Raw genomic sequence first — 13,597 nt, forward strand, 5'->3', positions numbered from 1 at the left:
GATGCGATGACTGTAACCTGGCTGTACAGATTTAGCCTTTCATGAGGGCAGACGCCATGTGATATCTATCTTTGAAGTACAATTTACTGGCTTCTGATGAGAACAGTTCAAGTACAGTGTAAATGATGGAATTATAAAGTATATTTGGCGTCATATGAGATCTTTACATTCCCCTTCCCTTTTTGTTACGTTTTACACAGTCCATTGTTTCCACTTGTGCAAGAAATAAAAGGATATACACCTTGTAGGCATAGAGTGATGAGCTACATTGCTGTGGGAGGGGGGAGGGGGAGACTTTGAATACATGTTTCTTTGCTTGCTTGTTTGGATGTTGGCCTAAGAAGGAGCTATGAGACTGTTGTCTTGTATGTACAAAATCTCAAAAATGCTGATGAATGTGATTCAAGGCTTCAGACTGTGTTTATCTGCTAGAGAGGGCAACAGTTCTTTGTGTGTGAACCAACATGTCCTGTACATATACAAATTGTGTAGTTCTCACTTGTATGAATCCTATCCTCCCATTGTGTCTGGAAGAGAAAGACCCCTGTTTACACTCAAAAGTGACAACTCACTCAATAAACATTTCAACCCGTGGTATACTGCATAGTCATACTCTGACCACGATGTGGGCTTGATATATTTTCATCTTTCACCAAGAGTTAGATGACTTTTGGACTAAAATTAACATTGATTGGATTGTTTAAACATAGCACTTAGGTTTCTTGGTAGCTGTTTTAGAACAAATTGATGTATGATGACACATGCTATACTATATCTTTTGGTCTGGCATCACGTTCAAAATAGGAAAGAGAAAATGCAAACGAGGTCCTCAATTATGCAAAGATGCTACAAATATTATGTAATAGCTGCAGAGATATGTATATGGGGTATTGTCATGGCATCATGTGGTGATCTATCGAAGTGGGATTCCTGCTGTCATCCGTGTGTGTTGAATAAAATGCTAATTACACCCGTTCTCGGCATCTACATGTTTCCCCGTCTGCAGGTATCCTTTGGAATTTATTTTGGAGATTTGACATTTGCGAGCCAGGCTGGAGGTGGTTGCTAAGGGACCCATCACCCAAGCTGCAGGAGGAGTATGCTGTGTCAGACAGCGCACCACTCAGTTAGGGGAACGGTGTTTAGGATCAGCATGTCATGTCTTACGTCAGCACTGTATGGCATGGCAACGTTGGAACTACTTTTTTCCTCTTCTTTTTTTTTATATCTATATAAATATATATGATTATTCCTGTGCAGGAGTTGCAAGCTTGAAGAAAAAAAAAAGAGAAAAAAAAAAAGAACTCAAAAATTGATGTCCAATGTAGGTATACAAACATGTACATATTGTATATGTATCCATTCTCCGATGCTAGCATAAGTTTGCTTGATTCTTGTCATATTTGCTGAGCTTCTGACTTTTCCATGACATTTGAATACTTCATATGTGTATGTCTGCGGTATTTTGAATATAAAAGTGACGATATAGGAGTAAGGTTTCAAGATTTCACTGTCTCATTAAATCTTTGCGCATTCTCTTGCTATCATGCTTTTTTTTCTCTCTCTCCTTGTCTTGGCATATGGGCAGAAAGCGTGTGTGTGTAGTGATGGGAGCTGTACTTCATAGTGTAGACATGTCTGTGAGTCTGGGCGGAATGGTGAAATGCTAAGTAGTGGATGAAATAGACTTTGAAATACAAAGGCATGTTAGGACGATGCTCTACGATGATTGTGAAGGGTGCAAATGTACGAGACAGCAAGATAGCAAACTGATGATTAAGGAATTCTGTATGAAAGAAGATAAAGATTTGTCTTTTTTTTTTTTACTGTGGTATGCACAGAGTAGACTCCTGTTCCCGAGTCAAGGCACCAAGCTATCGCAATCAATTATGAGGAGAGGCGTAGTTACGTGGTAGTGATTCAAGCTTAATGCATACATTTACTACACTGTGCTTTTTTTAAAATGAGATATCATGCGAACAAGCTCCTCGACACGTGCATCATTGCATCGTGAAAATCCTGTCAAAGACCCACTGAGATGTGTCAAGTTTTTAGTTTGATGTCTGTTTCCATGACGATGAACATAAACTAACGTATGTTTTGTTAAAAGTATGTCGTGTACAGTTGTGCAGTTAGTATTTACATAGCACCGTAGGTCATCTCTATATATAGATATATATTAACAACAACAAAAAGAAGCATGGCAAATTTCTGTAAGAACATCGGGCCAAATATTTTAGATTAGGATTCCGTCAAAGTATGACACATTTGTTGATTTTTTTTTCTTCCTCTTCAATTATTAATGAATGATAAAGAATGTGTTTTAGTGCATTTTATAATGGCTTTTTATGTACAAAGATCTTCAGTGAGTGAAATTTTCTGTTTGCTTTCTTTGTGAGTATCCTAAAAATATAACAAAGTAAAAAAAAGGTAAAGTGTCTGTTTTGTAGAGTAAGTCTCCATATATATATAAAATATACATGTATATGTAGGAAGGAATATGTGCAAGAAACTATTAATTGGGACTTTTGATAATGGTAAATGTTTACCTTTGATTGTGTATCTATGGATACATGTTTTTCTTCATTGTCAAAATGCGTATGTCAAGTTGGTTTGATTGTATACAATTGTACTTGGACTCGAAGCCCGCATCATGCAAATGCGATTTCCTGTATGAATGAGTGTCAACAAAAGGCAAGAAAAAATAACAACAACTGAAGTAAAAAAAGCAAACAAACAATATTAACAAAGAAACACAGAATGATAGGTATGAAAGTGCCACTATTGTGGTGTTTAATTAGTTTGTTTTCTTTGTATCATATTGTATAGCTCTTTGACAATCTTGTGTGTAGCTCTTTATTCCCTTCGTTCATCTGCAAATCAGCATTGCCACATTGAGCACTTTGTTCATTTTAGTGCATTGTCAAGTCCAAAGTCATTGTATTGTCATTTTAAAATTCTTGAAATATGAGCTGAGTACGTCAACGTGCCTTCAGCATTCATGGGGGGGGGGGGGGGGCGGTCGTGGTAGGAGGAAGATTGATAGGGAATCAGAAAATAATAACTGGTAGTCAGTCGATATCCTTGTGTGTATGTACATTTGTATGTCGACATTGTTGGAAAATAACTGTCAACCCGCGGCAGAAAATGAGCGCAACAGGAAATTATGCACTTGATTACATACTATATGCAAGAGTCCAGGTTGCATTGGGAGATCAAAATTGTAAGTTTGCCCACACCCAAGTATGACAAAGAATCAAACAAACAGAAAAGGAAAACAAATATTTGTTATCTGTGTGCTTATGTGTGTCTGTTCCGTTGAAGTTGTAAAATGCTATTTTCAGGTGCCGTTTGATACTTTTTTGGCTGTATGCTTGAAACATGTTCGTTTACTGAAAGGTTTCAGTTAATGGGGGGGGGGGGGGAGGTGGGAGGAATACGTGGGGGGGGGGGGGGGTGGTAGGAATACGTGGTAACTAGAACAAACTGGCTTCCTGCCATGCATGCTTAGGTACCAGCACTTCTACTGTCCACATCTTTGGAACTAGGTTATGAATTCGGCACACGTATGACTGGGAATGGTCCTCGCCAACTTTTCATCTTGTTTACAACGATAATATCAGGCTGTCAAATTCATGAAATATCAGGCTTATTATTATAAAAAAAAAAGACAGCAAAAGTTCTTGGTGGTTCCCCCCCCCCCCAAAAAAAAAAAAAAAAAAAAAAAAATCAAACTGATGGAAACATTGTGTATGACTTAGAAGCTTGTGTTTTTGAGTGATCAGTTTTTTGCTGCTTGCTTTGCTCTTTTGACCGTAACTCACAGTTTGAATTCAGGATGACATCTCGTACCATGATATCCAACATTCACACATTTTTTTTTTGTCTGCTCGTCTGTTTGCAGCCACGTGACATATACAGTCACATGTGTTAGACCCAGATGGTATGTTAGACATAAGTGGTTCATAGCGATCTTTCTTGTCTTCAGGGAATCACTTTTATAACAAAAGAAAAGAAAAAAAAACCTCTCTGTGAAATTGTGTCAAATCAAAATTACTTGATCTCGTGGCATTTTGTACCAAGACCTTACGTGTTTGCCATAGTTTTTATGTACAGAACTGTTAATGTGATACTGTGGGTAACAGTGATTGTTTTTTTTTTTCTCTCTTTCTCTCTCCCACAAATGTTCCAGTGTGATCGCATCTTCTCAAACTCGTTTGTTCAATGTAGGAATAAGTTCTGAAGAAATACGAGGACAATATTTTGATAGTGAATGTCCTAATGCAGTAAAATAGAAGACACTTGAGCATAGAAGGAAGAGCTCTGTTTTGATGTATGTATGCAAAGCTAATCAAATATCTTTTGAGGTTTCTATCACTGTGGTGGGGGAGAAAATGAAAAAAAACCTTGGCATTTCTGGATGAAGACAAAATGAAGACTTCTTTTTTAAAGGGTGTTATGCATCATGGTAATTTGTATGGTTTTAGTTTGTGCCAAGTCTGTGCTAGCTAGCTTCACATGTTTTAAGTACAGCATGTTGATGACTAGGAAAGGTAGTGTTTTGAAGAGGGTCCACTCTGAACATTTTCTTCACTAATTCCAATCCCGACTCTTATCTTCAGGTGTGAGCAGAAGCATAGCCAGTACCCTTTTCCTTGTACATATCTGCACATAATAAGTTTTGCTGTATGATACTTTTCCCACCCTTTCTCGCCCATTTGGACTACTGCTCTTTCACCTTCAGTCATACATGTATTTTACACATTGTTTGTCTGTCTTTTTGTCTTCTCCTCTTGTTCCCCAGCAGATTGCAAACTGTATGATGATGTTAAATGAAATTCTCAAGTCCATTCACTGTTGTTTTGTGTTTTGGGGGTCGCACATAAATGAACTTGCAATTATATTGACAGTATCTGTATGATGAAACCATAACGATCTAGTCAGTTAAATGTAATAACCCGTAACGTTAGTAGCCTCTTGTGTATACATGTGCGTGAAAGAGAGAGAGAGGGGGAGGGAGAGAGAGAGAGTGAAAGTTAAAAGAGGATAAATGTGTATGCGGATGCTCGTATCAAACACAAGATTTCACTCAATCAGTTCCCAGTTAGAATGTTTACTCTTTGTACAGTGTTTTATTTTAGTAAGTTGAATCATGACAGCTTATTTTCTTCTTTGGTTCAAAAACTTGTGAATTGTACTCTTGTTAATATAAGTCTTTATTGCCTACCAGTGGAGCAAACAAAAACAAAAACAAAAAAAACTTTTCGAAGTCAGTGTATACAATATTTTGTAATTGATAGCAACAATGCCTGAAAAGTTGCCAATTGTAGTGTAAAAGAAAACAAAAAAATGATACAGGCAGTGAAGTTTTATTGATTTGAATGGTGACAGACTGTTGCCAATTTGAGTTACTACTGAACTGCCCAAAGATTTTGGCAAACAGCTGTGTAAAGATAATCTGTGGCTTTGTCCCTGTAACTTTTTGTGTTTTTCTTGTGTCAGTAGTAGTGATGACTAGCTTGAGGTCAGAAATAACAATTATTGTTCCACAAAATATTTGCCTGCCTCTTGGTCTTCATTTGTGTCATGGTCACGTTCAGCTACGTATTTTGTGTGTGAAAACAGAAGTAGACAGTTTCGTAGTCAAATTCTTCAACAGGGTAACCACTAGTCCAGTTCTGGACTCTTTTTATTGATTCGTCTTTTTCCCCAACTATATGCATTAAGCTGAGTGATGGCGCGATCCGGGCTGCCCCCAAGTACTCGGGGGCAGCCGTTCGCAGCAGCTCTCGGGATTGCGCCATCACTCGGCTTGACGTGTATAGTCGGCAGAAAAAAGAATCAATAAAAAGGAGTGATGCCAGGGTAACAAAGATGTGTCCAGTAGAATCACACATATTGATGGAAGGCTTCAAGCATTGAAATTGTAGCATTTTTTGCTGAGCTTTATCCTCAAAACAGCTATCTTCAGAGGATGTGCACCATAGCCAGTGCACACATTTCAGCTGTATTATAGCTCCTTTCAAGAAGCAACATAGGCTTTGCGAATCATAATAATAGGGTCACTGTATACTACACAGTTTACACACACACACACACACACAAACATAGACACACACACTCGTAGACTGATGGCTTTACTCTTCATTTCTAAGTAATGTTGATCGTCCAACAGTTTCCCCACATGAATGTCAATTGAAGCAGAAGCTGACACGAAATTGAAGCAGATTGGTGTACGGCCTCTGTAAATTAAAAAAGTCACATCAAAAATGTAATAATTTGGAATGACATGACTACATAATGTTGTATTGTACTGAAAATGCCACCGAGGCTAATGTAGGCAGGAGTCCTGTATGAAAGCTGTTGATCAAGTTGTCCTAACACAGACATGCACATATGTAGCTGCCAACTACTAGTAAAATTTAGTAGTTATTAGTCATTTCAGCATGTAACTTACTGTTTCGGCCTAGTAATATTCTGCATATTACAGTAGTTTGTGTGTGTGTTCGTTTTTTTATTAATGAATATACTACATGTATGTGCTTCTATGCCAAACCAACATAGTTTTAGTAATAATTTCATAAAAATGAGTGGAAGATTGTACACAGACATTCTGGCAGCCATGCCAACATTCTGATTCTGCCCATACTACTCTCCCTTGTTTATTGCTTGGGTCTCTCTTCATTTTTTGTTTGAATCGGCCATTGACTAGCTGGATGCTGTAATTAATGGGAGTACAGTATGCAGTCATGCCACGTGAGGAGCAGGATATTGTGAGTGTGCCTCCTTAAAGATAGATGTAACAAATCGATAAAACGAAAGTGATGCTGCGGTTGTTTTTCGTCTGCCCATGGAGGTGGTCTCGGACAGGGTCCAGAATTGACGGATGAAATGGAAATGCCGTTCCTAGCTAGACACTCCCTTTGAATGAATTTCATACTTTTGTCTTATCTACAGATGTATCTCATTTCATTTCAAGTGGTGTGTCAGTTGTAGGACTGGTCCATAAATTCTTCAATCCAAAGAGGAGTTTTTTGTTCATGTCATCTCAACGATTTTATATTCCTGCATGAGCTTGCATATTCATTCAATCAAATATCCTTCCTGAGCTTGCATATTCATCCTGCCTGTACTCACACAGAATGAACATTTAGGATGTGGTATCCCTGCATAGCCCATAATTATGTTAACCCCCCTGGTGTGCCTCATCAGTCCCACATTTATATCAATTCCGAGATTGAGGGATGCTTGACAATCTAATGGCAAAGTTTGGAAAGCTGACTTGAGGTCGTTCATGAACTTGATTAATCTGTTTTTTCTTTGAGTTTATTTCTCCATTATCTGTTTTATCGATCAAACGCTCCATCAGTGTGGGAAAGTTTGTTAATGTCGGGCTTATCTTATAAATGCAGTTTCACAAGGACATGCATTTTTCTCCTTTCTAGTCGGATTGGAAGTATTGATGAGTCGCGAGTACTATGTCGCTGAATTTAATTGGCCTTCATTGTCAATTATTCATTCCCTATTCGTTGCATCAAACCAAAACGTCCACAGCGAGCAAGTCTCGCACAAAATTGGCCGCTAATCTATCACAGGTTACGCTTGTAACCTATACACTGTGCTGTGGGTAGGAGCTGAACTATGGGAGTACCGGGGACCTGGGTAAAGTGGTCGTACAAATTAACATGTTCAGCCGTTACCTTGGGAAGCATCATTGTGTATTATTCTCGGATTGATTGTGCTGGAAATGGTAAATGGCTTTCTAATGAGTTGGAGCGACGACAGAGACAGAAATTATCACCGCCACTATGGGGTGACGTCTGATTCAAATGCACTCGGCTTTAATTATTTGCACCACACTGAAGTGAGAAGTGCAAAGTGAATCATTTCATAATCAAGTTTGTTTGTTTTTTATTTTTTGTTTGCTTTGTAATCTTTTTAATGAAAGACCTGGCACAATTAATGCACATCCATGTGTTTAAGCTGTACAGTAAATAGACAACAGTACACTGGATGCACGCACACATGCTAATACGTTATTCTGAGGCAGTTGATGAATTTAGTGCATCTGCGTTCTCCAACCATTGGGAAGGTTTCCACTGGGGAGAAAACCAGTATGCTTGTTTGAAAGTTCTACATGCATGAAAGTGGAATACACTTGCGTCTGTTGCACACACTTTAATGCTAACCTAATTATTCGTGACACCATTGTTAGGAAACACTCTTGTAACCTGATACAGGTAATTACCCTCACCTTCCATATCCAATTAGACCTCCAGAAGTCCAATACCCTGATATTCTATTTTCTTCCCCCTTTTCTCTCATTAACCCCTAAAGAACGATCCGAGTGTACTCGGGCAGGTGTCTATGGAAAATGTGTGCTGTAGCAATATCAGCCCGTCCTCAACGGGTTAATTGCTCTATGCAAATTGCTGTACGTGTTCATTTTGGTAGATGGCACGCCTTATTCCAATGGACCTTGTGTTAATTCATTCCGTCCTCGGCTGGACACTGACTTGCAAGATAGAGGCCGCCACTTTATCAATGATCAAGGCTGACCAACAAGTGTTGCTTGTTCCCTATTTGGTGCTTTATTCCCTTGAGTCTTCCTTGACTGTTCTCTGCCAGGTCACTTGAGGCCTGCCTTGTTTTTCTCTCTGCCTTCACTCCCAGCCCAGGCCTCTCCCTCTCTCTCCCTCTCTCTGTGAGTGCCACTTTGGGACGTGGTTCTCGCTCATTCAAGGAACACCACCTAGTCGCGTCAGCTAGTCCGCATCTGCTTATTATCCGATTATCATCTTGTTATCATCCGATCAGGCTTCTTAACTTCATATCTGGCAATGCGATCCATCCTCTAGACTCACCGGATTCTTCTGAGACATTTGTGATGAAAGGCAACAAGTGTTTGATTTTCCCTTTCAAGGCATAATTTACCATTTGCAGATGAAACAAAAATCCAGCATTAGTGCTTTAAAATAGTTCTAAAATGCAAGTTAGGGATAGAAGCAACCACTGTAAAAAATTGAATCGGTAAAATTGATGTTAAATATTGTTAAATATACAAAATGTGAGCAATGATTGTTATAAAATGTTTCCAGATTAAACCGTCTACAGTTACGGTTTACTGAGAGAAATACAGATATCACCATGACCTTATATTTGGGGCTTTATTACGAAAATTTTATATGATAGGATGTTTTGTGGTACAACATATATTGTATGCATTAAATGTCATATCTTGAAAAGTTTTTAAATCACTGTTCCCAAAGCTTAACAAGACCATTAATCCCTACCATTTCCAACATTTCACTACAGCATGTATATAGCAGGACAGTTAAAACAGTGTCCTCATAAACCCCCATGCTAATTAGCTTGCAGTGTTTAACATCACTTCCAATTTGTAAAGACATGATATACAGACTGTACAGTGTATTTATATGGACCCATCAGGAAAGAATTAAGAAGAAATAATTCATATTCAGAACCATTAATTGCACACCTATCCCATTTGTTTTACCAGCAATTCCACTGGCCTTGGTTTTTATGTTTTCCTTGCAAGGCGTCTTCCAGTAAAGGATGCCTCATAATATTTTGTAGAGCAATACCACACAATATGTACTAGCTCTCATCCTCTTAATCGTATCTTGCTGGAGAAAAACGCATCCATTATCTTTATGTGGTATCATTCTAATTGCTTTCTTCCAATTTTCAGTGACCTTATTGGCAGTAATGAAGCACATATTTGCTCATAAATCATAGCCACAAATCCAACAGAAAACTCATGATTTTATGGTTTCTCTTATCATTACCAGTAGAACTCATGAATCCGCCTTAGGTTGGAAGGCATTAGAATTTATCTTCAGTTTGCTTGTTGGCAGCAAAGGATGTTACTTTAACAGGAGCATGCATTGTCTTGTATTCCACGCTTTTTCAGGCATTCTGTAAATCTTTGCCAAAATGTTTCCTATACATGTCAACATAGCGCCTATAAGAACATGGTCAATTTTGTGTAAAGTGTGCAGAGATTTCAAAATCTTGGAGGGAACTACTTAAATTTTCCAAAATTCAATGCAACAGGCTTTTCATACTAGGTTTTTCTTTTTCCTTAAAAAATATCTAGCTGTTGTTGTTGTTGTTGTTATTTGGATTTATTTGGCGTTTATCATTCCTCAAGGAATATTTACACCAAATCAATATTCATAAAATCACTTTAAAGTTTTAAAATTTTACCCTAAATTATTTTCATTTTTTTAAAATAATTAATTCAAAATAATACACAAATATATCAAAATGAAATCTCCCTCACTGGCCTCGGTTCGAGCTGCCCAATCGACGATCGTATTTTCTGGCCAGCCCGGCTCGGTACCTTGAGCAGACTTCTCAGCAAGGAGGGGCCGTGATTGGCTGTCCGCCTGCCTAGGCCACTCCAATACACGAGAGGGGCTCGACCGATGCTCGTGATTAATCGGGAGTATTCAACGCGAATTTTATCACAAATTTACATTAATTAAAACACAAAACAACGCTAAGATATAAAGCAAACATCTGGGCTGTGTGCAATGTGCAGAATGATTAAATCAAGCATCATATACTAGTACTTAATATCTAACAAAATTTTGTGTTAGAGTGAATCTTCTTGTCCTCTGGACATACTGAACGAAAGCACGCATATGTTTTAAGTTAGTACTTCCTACAAACTGCAAAATGTGGCGCACATCAGTGATACTAGTATCTATTTCTGCTAATAACATACTTCTTTCTATTATATACTTTGGACATTCACATAAAAAATGGGTGATTGTTTCAAACATTTGTGGACAGTTCGGACAAATTCCATTTTCATGCATATTCAATCTAAACAAATCATAATTTAAAGAAATATTTCCCATTCTCAATTTATGCATAATGGATTGTTCTTTCCAGTTGCCTACCGAACATTGAAAAGTTTTCTTAACTGTTTTTTGTATCAACTTCAGTGGAGATTCTGCTTCTTCCCATCGTTTCTGCCATTTTCCCATAAAATACTCTCTAAGCAAATGTTTACATTCTGCCATATTCAGACCATTTTCAATATCAATAACATTTCGACGTAAAGCAGCTTTTGCCTCTCTGTCCGCAACCTCATTTCCATTAATTCCACAATGACTGGGTATCCATTCAAAATTTACATTTATTCCTCTATATTTCAATTCCGTACATCTTATAACAATTTCACTTACAAAACATTCCGGTTTATTTGAATTAATAGCCTGTAAAGCACTTAATGAATCACAAAAAATTACCACTCCAGCATACAGATTTGAGACTTGTTCTAACCAGATCAGAGACATAATAATGGCAATCATTTCCGCTCTGTACACAGACGTAGAGTCTTGTATGCGTTTTCCTTGTGCATACTTCCAATGAGAAACATAGAAAGCTGCGGACACTTTGCAAGTTTTAGGGCACTTTGAGCCATCGGTGTATATATGAACATAATTTTGCCATTTCCTGTCTATCAATTCAAGAGCGATTTGCTGCTGATGTAGAACATGATCACCCTTGGACAGCATCATGTCTGAACTTAACTCCGTGGATACTGCTGGCATCTGCCAGTGCCAAAACGGTAGTTGAAAAGGTTGTACTTTTTCCATATATTGGGGAAACAATAGGTCTTCACATTTCTTGATTCTTTCACCAAATGGGGTGTGGGGATTTCCACTTTCGTAGAAATTAAATTGCCAGCATTTTTTGATATCCCGTATTAAGGGATGGTTTGGAACAGTGTCAATATGCTTACGGAATTGGGCAGTGAACATTTGTCGTCTTAGATCTAGTGGTAATTCACCTGATTCTACTTGCAGGGTTGTCAGGGAGGTGCCTATACTGGCTCCTAGACAGATTTTTAGAGCTTGATACTGTACTGAATTGAGAATATTTTTTACATACGATGATGCTGAATCATATGCTTCACAAGCATAATCCATCAAAGAACGAATTATTGCTCTATATACAGACAATAAATCACTTGAGCCTCTAATCCATCTCACATGACTTAAACTCTTCAAAATATTGATTTTTCGTTTGCATCTGGATGCCACTTCTTGTATATGGGCTCTCCAATTTAACCTCTTATCGAAAATAACTCCTAAATATTTATGTTCATCCTTTGTCGTTAATATTTCTCGTCCTATCTTGAGGGATAAAATAGCCTCCTTAGGCGTGTGAGAGAACAGCATAGGTGTGGTTTTTGTGTGAGAGATTTTAGGTCCCCATGATGAAAACCACCCATCCAAGGTGTTCAAATGTTGTTCTAGAGCGGTACTCATTATCTTAATGTCCTTTCCCGACTGCCAGACTACACAATCATCAGCATACAGCAGAGTGTGAATGTCGGTCCTGAGCGGAATGTCAGACATCATGACATTGAATAACAATGGGCTCAATGTGCTCCCTTGTGGAAGCCCATTCGGTAGTTTCATTGTTTGGGATAATTCATGTCCCACACGAACTTGAAAAGTACGATTCAATAAGAATGCTCTTAGAAATAAGTACATATTTCCACATATACCAAGTTTCGATAACTTTATAAGACGAGTTTTATTCAAGACAGAATCAAATGCTTTCTCTAAGTCAATAAAAACTGCCAGGATCTTGGCGTTCACTTTCAGATGTTTCTGAATTTCATTTTCCAGATGAACTATGTTATCCACACACGTTCGGTTTTTCCGAAAACCTTGTTGTACTGGGATCAAAATATTATGTTTTTCTATGTACATACTCAAACGTTCTTTCACCATCCCTTCCATGATTTTCATAAAACATGAGATGAGAGCTATCGGTCGATATGATGTTAGTTTATCTGACACTTTGTTTGGTTTTAGAATGGGTATCAATATGGAGTGCAGCAGGGACTCAGGTATGTCGCCTGTTACCCATATCTTGTTATATATTCGTAACAGTACTGATTTTGATGATTCAGGTAAATGCTGATATACTTCGTATCCTACCCTGTCTTCTCCTGGGGTAGACCTTTTCCTGGATTTTAGATACATGTCCAACTCCGTCATATGAAAAGATTCATTTAGGACGGACAACATTGAAGTATTTTCAGAATATTTCACTACTTCAAACTCTGCATTTATGTCATCAGATGTTTCTTCCTGTCCACATGATCTATAATATTCTCCCAAATAATCTGCTTTCTTCCTATCTTCCACGATGGGAAGGCCATTCACCTTTAAAGTTGGGATGGTTGGTATACCCGTGGAAGGGGTTCCGTTGAGGTTTTTTACCGTTTTCCAGATCTGAGATACTAAAGTGAAACGATTAAGGCCGAGTTGAAAAGATAACCAATAATTTCTTTTTGCTTGTCTTATAGTTCTCTGAGCGTGAGACTTTTTCAAATGATAAGTCTTCTTGCAATTTCTTAGTCCAATGTTTAGATAACTTATTTCTAATTCTGTTACGCTCCTTTATGATTGTGGAGCACTCTTTTGTCCACCATGGAACTGGTTTGCGTTTGCCCTTTGATTTGATTGGATTTACGTCTTCTAAGATTTGTGTCAAACATCGCATGAATTTACTATGCAAGTCTGATGTGGACATTTCAAAACTT

General features: G+C 38.0%; 1 protein-coding gene across 2 annotated transcripts in view; it reads left to right on the plus strand.

Moving 5' to 3' along the window:
• LOC139719956 (guanine nucleotide-binding protein G(i) subunit alpha) overlaps positions 1 to 3,416 on the plus strand; it is an 86,488-nt gene extending 83,072 nt beyond the window's left edge. For both annotated transcript variants that reach the window (XM_071631337.1, XM_071631336.1), the window contains exon 9: positions 1,007 to 3,416. The gene's annotated coding sequence lies outside the window, so the exon portion shown is untranslated. The remainder of the gene's footprint in view (positions 1 to 1,006) is intronic.
• Positions 3,417 to 13,597: the final 10,181 nt, after the last annotated feature.

This window comes from Diadema antillarum, unplaced genomic scaffold (genome assembly GCF_040938485.1).
Source record: "Diadema antillarum isolate AM-2024a unplaced genomic scaffold, OU_Dant_1.0 scf00000117, whole genome shotgun sequence".
NCBI classification, from domain to species: domain Eukaryota; kingdom Metazoa; phylum Echinodermata; class Echinoidea; order Diadematoida; family Diadematidae; genus Diadema; species Diadema antillarum.